Source organism: Mus caroli, unplaced genomic scaffold, assembly GCF_978045245.1.
Source record: "Mus caroli unplaced genomic scaffold, Mus_caroli_1 scaffold_12, whole genome shotgun sequence".
Classification (NCBI taxonomy): domain Eukaryota; kingdom Metazoa; phylum Chordata; class Mammalia; order Rodentia; family Muridae; genus Mus; species Mus caroli.
The window spans coordinates 93947017-93960019 of record NW_028227267.1 but is presented as its reverse complement, the minus strand read 5'-3'; the positions used below and the strand labels follow the sequence as shown (position 1 = coordinate 93960019).

The window sequence follows — 13003 nt, the reverse complement described above, 5'->3', positions numbered from 1 at the left end:
TTGAGGCCTCAAGAGCTTCCCCTAGAGTTGTAGCCTCTGACATTCATAAGAGATACAATCTCCCAGAAAACTGCCTTTTCTTCTGGCTCTTAAATTTAAGAAAAAATACCTTAAATAACATTCTTTGGAATTTACTTGCACCACAGTTTTACTAACATTACAAATAGTGCTTTGTAATATTCTATAAAATATATTAAATTATTTTATCAAAGTATTCCATGAAGATAAGTTTTCTTCTTTTAATCTACACATTTATTCTTTTATTATTTTATACACATGTAATCACACAGATACATATACCCACACACAAAATTTGTTCTTTCTGCTACACTAACAGTATTCTTGTAAATGGTGAACATCTAATAAATATTTGTTAAATTCAATGTTGGTCAGCATTCCCATGTATTATTCCTGTCTTCAAAGATGAATTATAAACTTCTTGAAATGCCCAAGGGAGGCAACATAGTCATTTTCATAACTATCCTAATTTATTAAAAAAAACTATTGTGCAACAATTTTGACTCCAACAATACATGAAGTGTTCTATGCAGTCTTAGTGCTCACATGCTGCAGTGTTTCAGAACTTGAGAATTAAGTCTTTTCCTTGTCTTAGTGGAAAACTACAGTTACTTAAAATCTTGAAAACTCAATCCATCATTCATGAAACGGTTAGAACAGAATGTCATAAATCCATGCACAGGAAAGAGAGAGAACTCGGCAGATCATGGTCACATTTCACCCTACACTGTTTTTAATGTCATGTCTTCTACACAGCAGGGAGTGATTAGAAATATTGGAAGATTTGTAAGAGGCAGTTAGAAACTACTTTTCCTAAAAAAAAAATAGTACTCCTACTTGGGCCTACAAGCTAACCAAAAAACAGCATAAAAACATGGCATTTCTACCTCTGAGATTTGAGTTTGTCTCCTTTATTTGAGTTTGGATATCTTGATGACTCAGACTCTCTGCATTAGTTCATTTCCTGTCAAGGTTGAAAGTACAAAAAAAAAAAAAAAAGTCATTGTTCCCAACCTTTGCTCTTGAGACATTTTGGAGTTCATAAAATCAAGGCTAATTTATAAACACCTGTTTCATAAAGAAGTGAGACTATCCCCAAGCAACAGCTAGCCAGCCCCCAAATAAAGATGGTTACATCTTTATTACAGGATGCACATCTGTACAATACAGATATCTTGTTTTTGTCCCAATATTTCCTCTACTTTAATCTGAAGATAATGTCATAAATCCAAAGATAGATTCTGAGTTTCTAGACCCTTTATTTGTACTCCTAACAAGTCCATATTGATTTAACTGCTCTCTGCTTCTCAAAATGGCTTACTTATTTTAATTGCAGTATTGTGACCACTCATGAATCTAGACCTCAAGGGTGGTGGAGTCTCAACTCTTGCCCTACAACTTCTGTAAAAGGTTGGCTGATTTCCTTCTAGTTCTCAGTATTCTATGAATCTTTTTTATATGTCATGGCTCTGGTAAAAAGCCAGCGCTGTTTTAACTGTCAATGGTCCTAAGAGTAGGCATGGAGAAGTGAAAATGGCTCAGTAGATGTGCATCCTGGTACAAAGATACACATGAAAATTTAGAGATTAGATTTAGAGATCACATGAGATCGTCTGATCCTTCTTCCGAGGGCAGTCAATAACCCTGTGAAATGTTAACCATATTTGCAAGACAAAAAAAGGCTCTGGCAATTCTGCTGGTAGATTAAAGGACAATCGTGATCAGAAAAATGACCTAGCCTTTTCACTAATAGAAATTTTAAATACTATAAATCTGTTTGAAGACATTCGCAGTAAAATGTGAGTGAAATTCTCAAAGAAAGTGCATGGAAACAGGACTTGCTCATAAGTAGCAGTGATGTTAAAAAAAGAAATCAATAAGGAAATCTACCTAAGCAAACAACTGTTATTTACTGGGCCAAGGAATATAGAAAAAGGAATAAATACCCTTTGGGTACATTGCAAACATATTTAGGCAAAATTTTATGTTATAAAGTTATTAAGCAATATATTAATTCTCACTTCTAATTTTCAGAATTTTAATGTTTCAGTTTGTTCATAAATTTAGTCTGTTCAGTGATCCATGGATTCGAATTTAATATTAAGAGGTATTAGATATTTTTTGCAGAGTTTTCTTACAAAAATCAATTTGTAATTTAGGTAATTAATATGTGCGTGAGTTTATAAAAATTACCTATAGGACTGGAAGGTTCGGGAAGCTCAGAATTGCAAATTAGCACTAAAGTAATAAATGATGGAAACTTTGTATTCTTATCCACATTATGCTGTTTTACAGTAAAGCTTGAAAGTTGAGAATTAAAATAATTGATTTCTTGTATATATACTTAATTATGGTGCTTGCTACCATATTATTGAGCTGAATATTAGATTGGCATTTTGCAAAACCTTTCATTTGCAAATTGTAAGCTTTTAAATTCTGTGCTCCCATCTGTCAACTTCAAGTCCGTCTAGTCTATATCATTTTTAAGTGGTGTTAACAGAGCTTCATTGCACAGTGATACATTCTACACAAATGTTAATTATGTATTTGACCTTGTTAATGATATGGCAATGTTGCAAGTTTGATTTGCTTTTTAAAAACTATAGATAGGAAAAGCGAAATAAAAGGATATAGAAAAGAATAATTAATACAATTATTTGCCAACCTACTTAAACATACACACACACACAATGTTTCTAACATGTTACTAATTTATTTGGATTATTCACAAGAGACGCACTAACATTCATCATACATTGTTATTTTAAAAGAAAGTAACATGTTATCATTATACTCTGCTAATTAAGAAAAAAAGTAATATAATAAAATGACATTGCTTTAGATACCCCAGAGTAATTGGATATGTTTTACTAGACAAAATTCAATTTTTTGCATATTCTCTTTTTATATGATCTTGCAATTTTTTATACTAGGAGATAAGCAAAATATGTTGAAATTTACTATTATAATGGTTGACTTAAGTATTTGCTATAGAAATCACTAATTTCTTTACCCTTCTATGTGATGCTATCCATGCATCCTGTCATATAATAACTAATGCACTGTTAGAATACACAAGAATACAAGGAGAGGAACAGGGAGAGGCAGATAGAAGTTGGTAGAGAAAACTATGTATTTTAGTAAGAGAAATCAATTTATATTGATTTATTTGTGCATTTTGCACAAGCTTCCTATAACTAAGACCATACTTTCAGGTAAATCTGCATAAATTTACGAAAATCCAGGAATGATGACGTCACCAAGCTCAACTCTGTTAAATCACCAACAAAGGTAAAAAAAATAATAATAATAATAAAGAAATGAACTCAAATTATCCAAGGGAATGTGCTCCCTACAACAGGAGAGATACAGCTAACAAAGAACAAAGCATTCTTACGAAACACCAAGAGAGAACAAATTACCGGCAGTGCATAGAGAGCGTAAAAGGCACATTTATTGTCATGAATATTCATAGAGTGTGTTCCATATGCAAACAAAGTTTACCAAGAGCTTCTTGAGGTTTCCTAGCTTTGTAATTAACAGTCCAAAATGGATCTGGAGAGGCAAACTTGAAATCAGTTCTGAGTTTGGCACTTAAGAAAGGGTAGAAATGGGGGAAAAGGGGAAGATCTGACCCCCATCCACATGCCAATATTTAATATCTTTTAATAGCAGAAGCTGAAGTTGGTTGACTCAGTGCCTCACATGGTCTAGAGTTATTGGAAAAGAAGGTCATTCTGAGGAGGACAGTGAGACCCCAAGCAAGGAGCCATCAGCTGCTCTAAGCTCATGCTCTGCAACGGAATTCAGGATAGAAAAATGTGTTTAGTAAATTCTAACCCCATTTAGTCACAATACCTTCTCAGACTTACTTGGTTGGGAACTTTGGTGTGTTAGCTTGCTTTAACTGAATGATGAAATGTAATAAAGTATTTAAAGCCAGTCAAGAAAACAACTGTATACATAATATATGTTCCTAAAATATATCATGACAAGTGACCAGTTGGGAATATAATTCTTGGTTTTTGCTTGTGTGTTTGTTTTCCTGTACTTTGTCCCATTTTATTTCATTTTTTAAATCCATATATGGCTTTCATATCTACAGTAATCTGAACAGGTGCATTTGTAGTTTAAGTTTCTAGCCAGTTTCTTACTGAATGTAGTTAAATTATAGACTATCTTAGGCAACTGAGTTGATTATGAAAATAATATCAGCCTACCTTTTCTATTTTTTTTACCTTATACTGTAAATATGTATAAACAATAAAATAAAATAATATCAATCAGGGATATTTCCAATTCATATAATATATTTTAACTATAAAAACTACAATTGGGTACTTTAAGGGTAGTTGTTTATTTAAAAAAGAAGTTTTTTATAATAGGTATCTGGACAATATAAGATTTTTACAATAAACTCAAAAATAAAATGTGTTTCTTGCCTTTGGGAACTGAAATCACATTAGTAACAATAGAATATGTTTCTTTGTTATGCTGCAGAAACATATGTCTTAAATAACTGGTAAAAATTGTTGTTCATGACAATGAGAGTATTTCTCATTGTCTCATGACAATGAGAGAGTATTTCTGTGTATATAGGGTACAAAGTTTAAACCTTAAAAAAAGTCTTATTTTTAAAAAGTCAACTTTGTTTAAGCTATTCATAGCCAACATTATTTCCTGGGGAATACAGGAATAATATAAAAGCATAGTGGTCCAAATACAATGAGTTAAACTATATAAATACCATTATAAACAAACAAAAACCAAACCAAACAAAAGAAAACATCGGAATATTTTGAACAATTCAAGAAGAACAAATAGTTTATCCTTAAGAACTGGTGGCACAAAGGTAACAAGAACATGTAAGATTGGAAATAGCAAAGATGAAGAGAAATAAACACTGAGCATAAGACAAAGAGATAGGATAATGTAAACAAAGACTTGGAACATTTGCAGAGGGTCTCCTAGCTTGGCTTGGGCTATGCTTCTGATGCTGGTTTGATATAGCAATGATTACAATGTGGACCATAGAAAAGGTATGAGATTATTTCTTCCATAGGGCTTAATGTGCACACCATGAGTCTTTAACACATTAACTTCGAAATAACCAAGAAAGTAACATCTCAAGACAAAAACACATACTGACATTTAGAACATCAGTATGCTGGTGATTTCTATACTTACTGTTCATAAAAATATTGTAGTTTTTATTTTTATTACCTAAATAGTATAAATAATGATAAGCATCAAAGCTTAGAAACAGAACACTAGACTCAAGATTTGTGTATTTTATCTTTTTTTATAGAAAAGTAGATTTCATTTTATTTTATTAACCTGAAAACATTAGTTGGATTTTAGAAAAATACTTTTTGGCCTAATTTTGAAACAGAAAAGGAGCTTCAGAAAAAATATCTAATTTAAAAATGTTAATTAATCTAAATAAACAAATAAAAATTTAAAATTAAATAATGTTAAACAGTAGTTAAATAAATTTTATTAAAATTTAAATGAACATATCAATTTAAGTCCTGTGGAAATGAGGGCAACGGAAATTTTCAGAGCGTGACAGAAAAATGTGGTGTATCTCAAAGGCAGAATCCACAAAAGTGGTTCAATAAAAGTATATTAGAATTCTTGAATCTCTTGACTTTCCATGTCTATGAAATGATTGAGTTGTAAATCATAGCTAATTCTCATCCATTTTAACTTTTAGCATAGTGACATCCATCCATCCATTCCCCTCACTTTGTGCCATGACAATATATTAGGAAAACAGATTCACAGAGCTCAGAGGAGCCAGAGTCTACAAAAAGGACCACTATCTAAGTATCTGGAATCTAAACTTTGATCACTGATGGAAGTCTTTGGTCATGGAGTTGTTGACAAAGAAGTAGACAGCCATCTTTGTAACTGATCCCACTGTTGAAAGCTTCTCTTTCCCTGATATGAATTCCAGGAGATTTAAAGGGAAAGCCCTCTTTCTTTTCTCTTTGCCTGATATCATGGGAGGCTTTCCTTTCTCTGAAGAGAAATAGAGGAGGAATGCAGGAGGTGGGAAAGGGAAGAGGAAGGTGGGAAAAACTGAAAGAAGAGGACGGATGGGAAACTGTGATCAAGATTTAAAGTAAATAAATTAATTAATTAAAAAAAACTAATTTAAAAAATCTGTGATAATTGGTTTGAATTTAATTAACTGTGATATAGTTGACTTTTCTAAAAAGTAATTGATGTAGAATCTAAAGAATGACCTCCAACTCATAGCAGTCTTTTATTATAAAGATAATCAAATATGATATGCAGAAATAGCAAGAATTATTGATTTCAGAAACCAGCAGAGGTGAAATGGATATTTGACTACGTTTGTCTTGTTATTTGGTTAAATGTGATAGTTTTTTATTGTGGTTTTAGAAGAAGGTGAGAGTTGGACATCTAAAAATATTGACTTATATTTTTTAATATTAATGGTTATATTCTATTGTAACCAATAACAGTCCCACCTATACAATTATTTTCTTAAAAGGTAGTAGAGTGGAGGGATTCGATAGAGTGATCCAGAAAAAACAGGGGTTCAAAGAGAAAAGAGAGAAGAGAGAAGAGAGGAGAGAGCTTGAGCTTCGGAAACCTCAAAGACCATCCCTAGTGACATTCTTTCTCAAACAAGGCCATACCTCCTGTTATACCTCCTAATTTTACTAATCCTTTTAAATACTACCACTCTTTCCTGAGTATAGAACCAGCCTTTTCAAAACTTAAAGTAGTTTGCCATTGAAATCCTGAATGTGTATTACGGCATGGTACACATATTTAATTTTCCAAAGTCTGCAAAATGAAACATAAACATATTCATTTCTCAAATTTCATTTCTTTGGGTACCTTTTGGGTTACTCCCTGGAAGTAATAGAGTTTGGTCATACAAAGAATTGGTAGAACGTTTCCTTATAATTTTCTTGACTTGTCAACTTATAGAAAAATCTTTCTATAAACCTTTTGCTGTTAACATGGTATTTTTTTAAGTATTAAAAGCAAAAATCTGAAATACATAGCAAGAAACAAAGAAAGAAAATAATTCACTGAAGTCAATGAAAATAAAGAGAGTAGACTGAACTTTGACAGTAGAAAAGAATAACCTAAAATATATAAATATAGAAACAAACAAATATACATTTGCTTTTAAGCAAGTTGGAAAGGAAGAAAACCAAAAGGAAATTTAAAAAATAGTTAAAACGATAGGAAAATGCTGTTCACCAAAATTACAATGTTAGTATAGTTAGAAACTTATAACTTTAAAATGTTATATTAAACTACATCTCAGTAAATTGTACTGTCAGTCTCTATTGAAACTAGAGAAAAAAAGAGAAGAAAATATGATAGTAAAATGAAATTAAGGAAAATTTGAAGATATATTCTCTTATACAAGAGGTAAAAGAATTCAGTTATCAATAAAATGCTGATTGGCCAATGAACAGAGGCAAGATTAAAAGGTGGGTCATCTGGCAAAAAGAGAGGACTTCTGGGTTTGACTCAGGCACAGAGAGATTTTTACCTAGACACAGAGGAAGGTGATGTTGTAAAACTAAGGACCAGATAACCAACCAAGTGGTATGACTTAGACTAGAATATCTGGGATAATTACATTATGAGCTCATTAGGGAACAAGCCAAAGCTTGTTTCTTCTTTTATTTGTATATTCTTTTCATGTTTGACTTTGACTGAGATGTTGTAGTCTGGTAGTTAAAATTTGATAGAGTACAAACTGTTAAAGTATTATTCCATCCCTTTTGGATATATCTATGATACATAAATTGGCCTGCTAATTTTAGTGTTTCCATCTTGATTTTAGTTGGACAATTACTATTGTATCTTTAATTTCATTTCTCTTTATTTTACTAATTGTGACTCTTCTCACTAGAAATTTGATTTTTATACCTTTTAAATATTCTATTCTTATATTTCTGAGCATATGGAGTTCATAATGATTGTTTTAATACTCCTGACTATCAATTCTACCATCTGTGTCAGTTGTAAATTGGTTATGATAAATTTGTTTCCTAATTACAGTTTTGTTAGGTCTTTATAATCTAGGCAATATTGACTGGATTTCATATATTTCAAATTTAATTATTAGGTAATGCCTTGATTTTAGCTGGGTATTTTCTTGTGTTATTGCTACCATGGATTCCCTTTGGGCCACAGTGAAGTTATTTAGAAACAGACTGATCATTTTTGGTCTTACATATCAAGTTTCTTGAACTGGACTTGAAGAGTGCTGGAATAAAACTGATGAGAGTGTGATGTGAAGCTCTTTCCTCAAATTGCTGAGAATTGTATTTCTCAGTTAGATCTGAGTACATACAATGATCCTAGACTAAAGTTACAATTGAGCATCTTATGAGTATCTCTCTAATCTTATCTGAATTTATAGCCTACTCTAATTCTCTCTCTGTGTCTCTCTGTCTCTGTCTCTCTCTGTCTCTGTCTCTCTGTGTCTCTGTCTCTCTCTATCTCTCTCTGTCTCTGTGTGTGTGTCTGTGTCTCTGTCTCTCTCTTTGAGAGTTTCTCTGTATAGCCCTAGCTGTCCTGGAACTCACTCTGTAGACCAGGATGGCCTCAAACTCAGAAATCTGCCTGCCTCTGCCTCCAAAATGCTGGGATTAAAGGCATGAACCACCACTACCCAGCTTCATTTTGAATACTTTTGTATCTGCTCTTTAAAAATGTTGTAGGGTTGTTTTGATGTGCATTTCCTTGATGACAAATAGATTCTACATCACATCAGTCAGAATGGCTACTATCAAAAATTCAGGTGACAGCAGATGCTGGCAAGAATGTAGAGAAAGAGAAACACTCCTCCATTGCTGGTGGAATTGCAAGCTGGTGCAACCACTCTGAAAATCAGTGGCGGTGACTCAGAAAATTGGACATAGTACTACCTGAGGACCCAGCTATACTGCTCCTGGGCATATAACCAGATGATGCTCCAATATGTAATCAAGTTACGTGCTCCACTATACTCATAGCAGTCTTATTTATTAGAGCCAGAAGCTGGAAAGAACCCAGATGTCCCTCAACAGAGGAATGGATACAGAAAATGTGGCACATTTACACAATGGAGTATGACTTAGTTATTAAAAGCAATGAATTCATGAAATTCTTAGGCAAATGGATGGAATTACAAAATATCATCCTGAGTGAGGTAACCCAAACACAAAAGAACACACATGGTATGCACTCACATACCACATGAAGCTCAAGAAGAAGGAAGATCAAAGTGTGTATACTTCGATCCTTCTTAAAATGGGGATGAAAATACCCATGGGAGGAGTTACAGAGACAAAGTATGGAGCAGACACTGAAGGAAAGGCCATCCAGAGATTGCCTCTCCTGGGGATCCATCCCACAAACAACCACCAAACCCAGATACTTTTGTGGATGCCAACAAGTGCTTGCTGAGATGAGCCTGATATAGCTGTCTCCTGAGAGACTCTTCCAGTGCAGAGGTGGATGCTCACAGCCATCCATTGGACAGAGCACATGGTCCCTAATGGAGGAACTAGGGAAGGCACCCAAGGAGCTGAAGGGGTTTGCAGTCCCATAGGAGGAACAACAATATGAACCAACCAGTATCCCCATAGCTCCCTGAGACTAAACCAATGAGTACACATGGAGGAACTCATGGCTCCAGCCACATATGTTGCAGAGGATGGCCTTGTGGGACATCAGTGAGAGGAGAGGTCCTTGGTCCTGTGAAGGCTAAATACCCCAGGGTAGGCAAATGCCAGGACAGGGAAGAAGGAGTAGTGGATTGGTGAGCAGGAGGAAGGAGGATGGGATAGGGAGTTTTTTTCAGGGGAAAGGAGGAAAGGGGATAACATTTGAAATGTAAATAAAGAAGATATCGAATTTTAAAAAAAAAGTTAAAAACCTGTTGTAGGGATCATGCGGTTGTGGTGCAGCCAGGCATGGTGGAGCATGCCTTCAATCTCAGCACACATCACTTGGGAGGCAGAGACGGGCAGAGGTGGGTGGATCTCTGAAAGTTCAAGGTCAGCTTGAATAGTAACAGACGGTCTAAAGAATAGTAACAGAATAGCAATGTCTACACACACACACACACACACACACACACACACACACAACTTATCTCAAGAAACAAAAAGTTGTAATTGCAGTTGAATTTTATGATCGTTCATGTTATATGGATATACTCTGTGACAATATATAAAAGATGTATAAAAGAACTACACCATTTCTTGACAAAAAGTGTCAACATTGAGGATATCTGTGAGTAACAAATATAACCATGCAATGTGGACTCTCACTTTTACACATCCTATGAATTACTAAAAACAGATGAGTGCTGTTGTTAAAATAATGTAGCAAAAAAATGAGAATATGGATTAAAAAGTCATTTACAAAATAAATAATTTTTAAATATTTGCCCTATTTTGCCCTATTTGTTTTTCTGAGAAAGGTAATATTGATTGTATTTATTTAACAGCAATATTTGGAACAGAACAGATTATACTGTTTGGCACACTATGCATTTCAAGCCAAGAAGAAACTACTTAAAACTGGCTTCAATTTTCTTTTCTGTTGTTTATTTTTACTACATTTTCATAGTATGCTCAGCCTAAAATACAAACACACAGATGGTAATATACTGTTACCAGCCATAAGGTTGAAGTATGTTTGTGTGTTGCTTGGAAAATAACTATAAAATGAAGCACTCATACACACTAAACAAAATCTCCTCTCTCTAGATACTTTACAATATAGCTACATATGGAGCAATATAATTACCACAATATATAGTTCTAAAATAAGGCTTGTTTACTTCAGTGAAAAATTACACAGTCTTTGAAGGCCAAGCTCAAGTTGCCTCCCATTTTTTCAACAAGATGCAAGAAAAGATATTTCTAATTTTAACCTAAGAGTGGAAAAAAAGCCAAATGAATGTAAAAAAAGATTTCTCATTTTTGTCTTTTCTTTTACTGAAAATAATGTTTCATATAATATAATCCCTTTAAGAATTCCCCTTCCCCTACTTCTCACAGTTTTTCTTCACCTCTGTTTCCATCCAGATCCACACCCTTCTCTTTCTTGCAGAAATCAAAAAGACATCTGAGGAATAATTAAAATAAATTAAATTAAAATACAAAACATATAAGAATGTGTTCAAATAATTAAGAGCCAATTTAAAAGCAACAAAACAAACAAACAAACAAACAAACAACCACATACAGACTCAGACATCATTTACACGTTTGTACACACAGGAATGCCATAAGAACCCCAAACTGGAACTCTTTTTTTTTTTTTTCCCCACAAGTTCCAAGGGCTTTATTGGGGTCTTCCTGAGCAGCTTATCAGTGTCAGGAGCCCAGCTCCCCCTCCGCACCACGCCTCCTGTTGCTTTTGCTTTGTGGGGACCTGGGGGACTGCTTAGCCTCCTGGAAACGGGTCCTTCTTTAAAAGGGAGCTAAGACTGCAAAGCATGAGACAGAAATGAAGTTCAAGGTGAGCCGGCCTGCTCCAGAGCCCAGGAAAAGGGCTGTCTCTTAGAGTGTGGTGGTCGGTCGAGGAGTGTTGTCTTTGGGGCAAGGGAGGCAAAACACATCAAGAGGAGCGAATGGGCGGTGCTTCCTGGTCACTCAATGTGTGCACCACCCAGGGCACAAGGGCCAAGACCAGGCACAGCCAGAGGGTATTCTTGGGGAAGTTGAAGATGTAGAAGAGGCTGATCTGAGGTGGGTAGCCCAGCCATTCCAGAAAGACCAGCAGCCCCATGGCCAGCACAAAGCAAGCTATTTTCTGGCCATTCCCTAGGTGTGCCTGCCGTATCTGGGCATAGCAGGGAGTGTGGAGGGCAATGCCCAGATCCAGGGCAGATCCTGAGTCACGGCTCAGTGAGGCTAAAGACCGACTGTCCATGTGCACCCACTCGGGCCGTTCACACCACTTGGAAGCCAGGTTGATGGACCAGGGAAGATCTAGGCCCAGTGTAAAGAGTCCAATACATGGCTGGCACCCAGCATGAGGGCCAGAGCAGTCAATCCATAAAAGCTAAGTTCCCGCTCCATGGGTACCCGGGGGTTCATTAGCCAGCCAAGGGCAGCACCAACAATAAGGCTGCCCAACACTTGGTGAGGGAAATATGCTAAGATGAAGACCCGAGATAGGCCGACTGCCAATAGGAAGGTACAATAAGCCAGGCCAGGAATCACCCTAACCCAGGGGCTGCGGGACCAAGAAGCCACCTGAGAAGAAATGGCCTTCATTACAGGCCAAAGAGCCGTGCCTGTGATCATGCAGTGGCCAGAGGGGCTGCCTGGACCAGTCTCACAAGAAGAAGGAAACTGGTGAATCTGGATTGGAGTCTGGGTGGAATACCCGGATTCATGCACCCACCAAAAGGGCCTGTCTCCAAACAGAAACCACTTGAAGACAAGGGTGAGCCACTCAGCAATGAAGGTAATCCAGAGCACGGAGATGCCCAGGCGGCAGGAGGCGTAATAGGCCCCGGGGAAGCAGAACTGAAATCTCTGATCATCTTGGTCATGGTGGATGAGTTTTTGATGTGTTCTTGGGGTTTGATTGCAAGTATTTTATTGTGAATTTTTGCAGCTATGTCCATAAAGAAACTGTTTTGTAATTATATTTCTTTGTTCAGTCCTTATGTGGTTTAGCTATCCAAGTAACTGGGGTCTCACAAACACACAAAATTGTAAATAATGTTCCCTGTCATTCTACTGTGGGGAATATTTTAAGGAGTATTGCAGTTAAATTTCCTTTGAACGTCTGGCAGAATTCTGCACAAAATCTATCTGGTGATGGACTATTTTGTTGAAAGATGTGAAATTGCTGCTTATATTTCTCTATGTTTATATGTATGTTAAATTGTTCATTTGATCTTGATTTAAATTTGGTAGACAGTAAATGTCGAGAAAGTGGTGCACTTTTGAGATTTTTCAGTTTTGCGGAG

The 13003-nt window shown here is 35.5% G+C and overlaps 1 pseudogene; it reads right to left on the bottom strand.

Moving 5' to 3' along the window:
* Positions 1 to 11573: 11573 nt before the first annotated feature.
* Positions 11574 to 12502, bottom strand: LOC110308999 (glucose-6-phosphatase 3 pseudogene; annotated as a pseudogene).
* Positions 12503 to 13003: the final 501 nt, after the last annotated feature.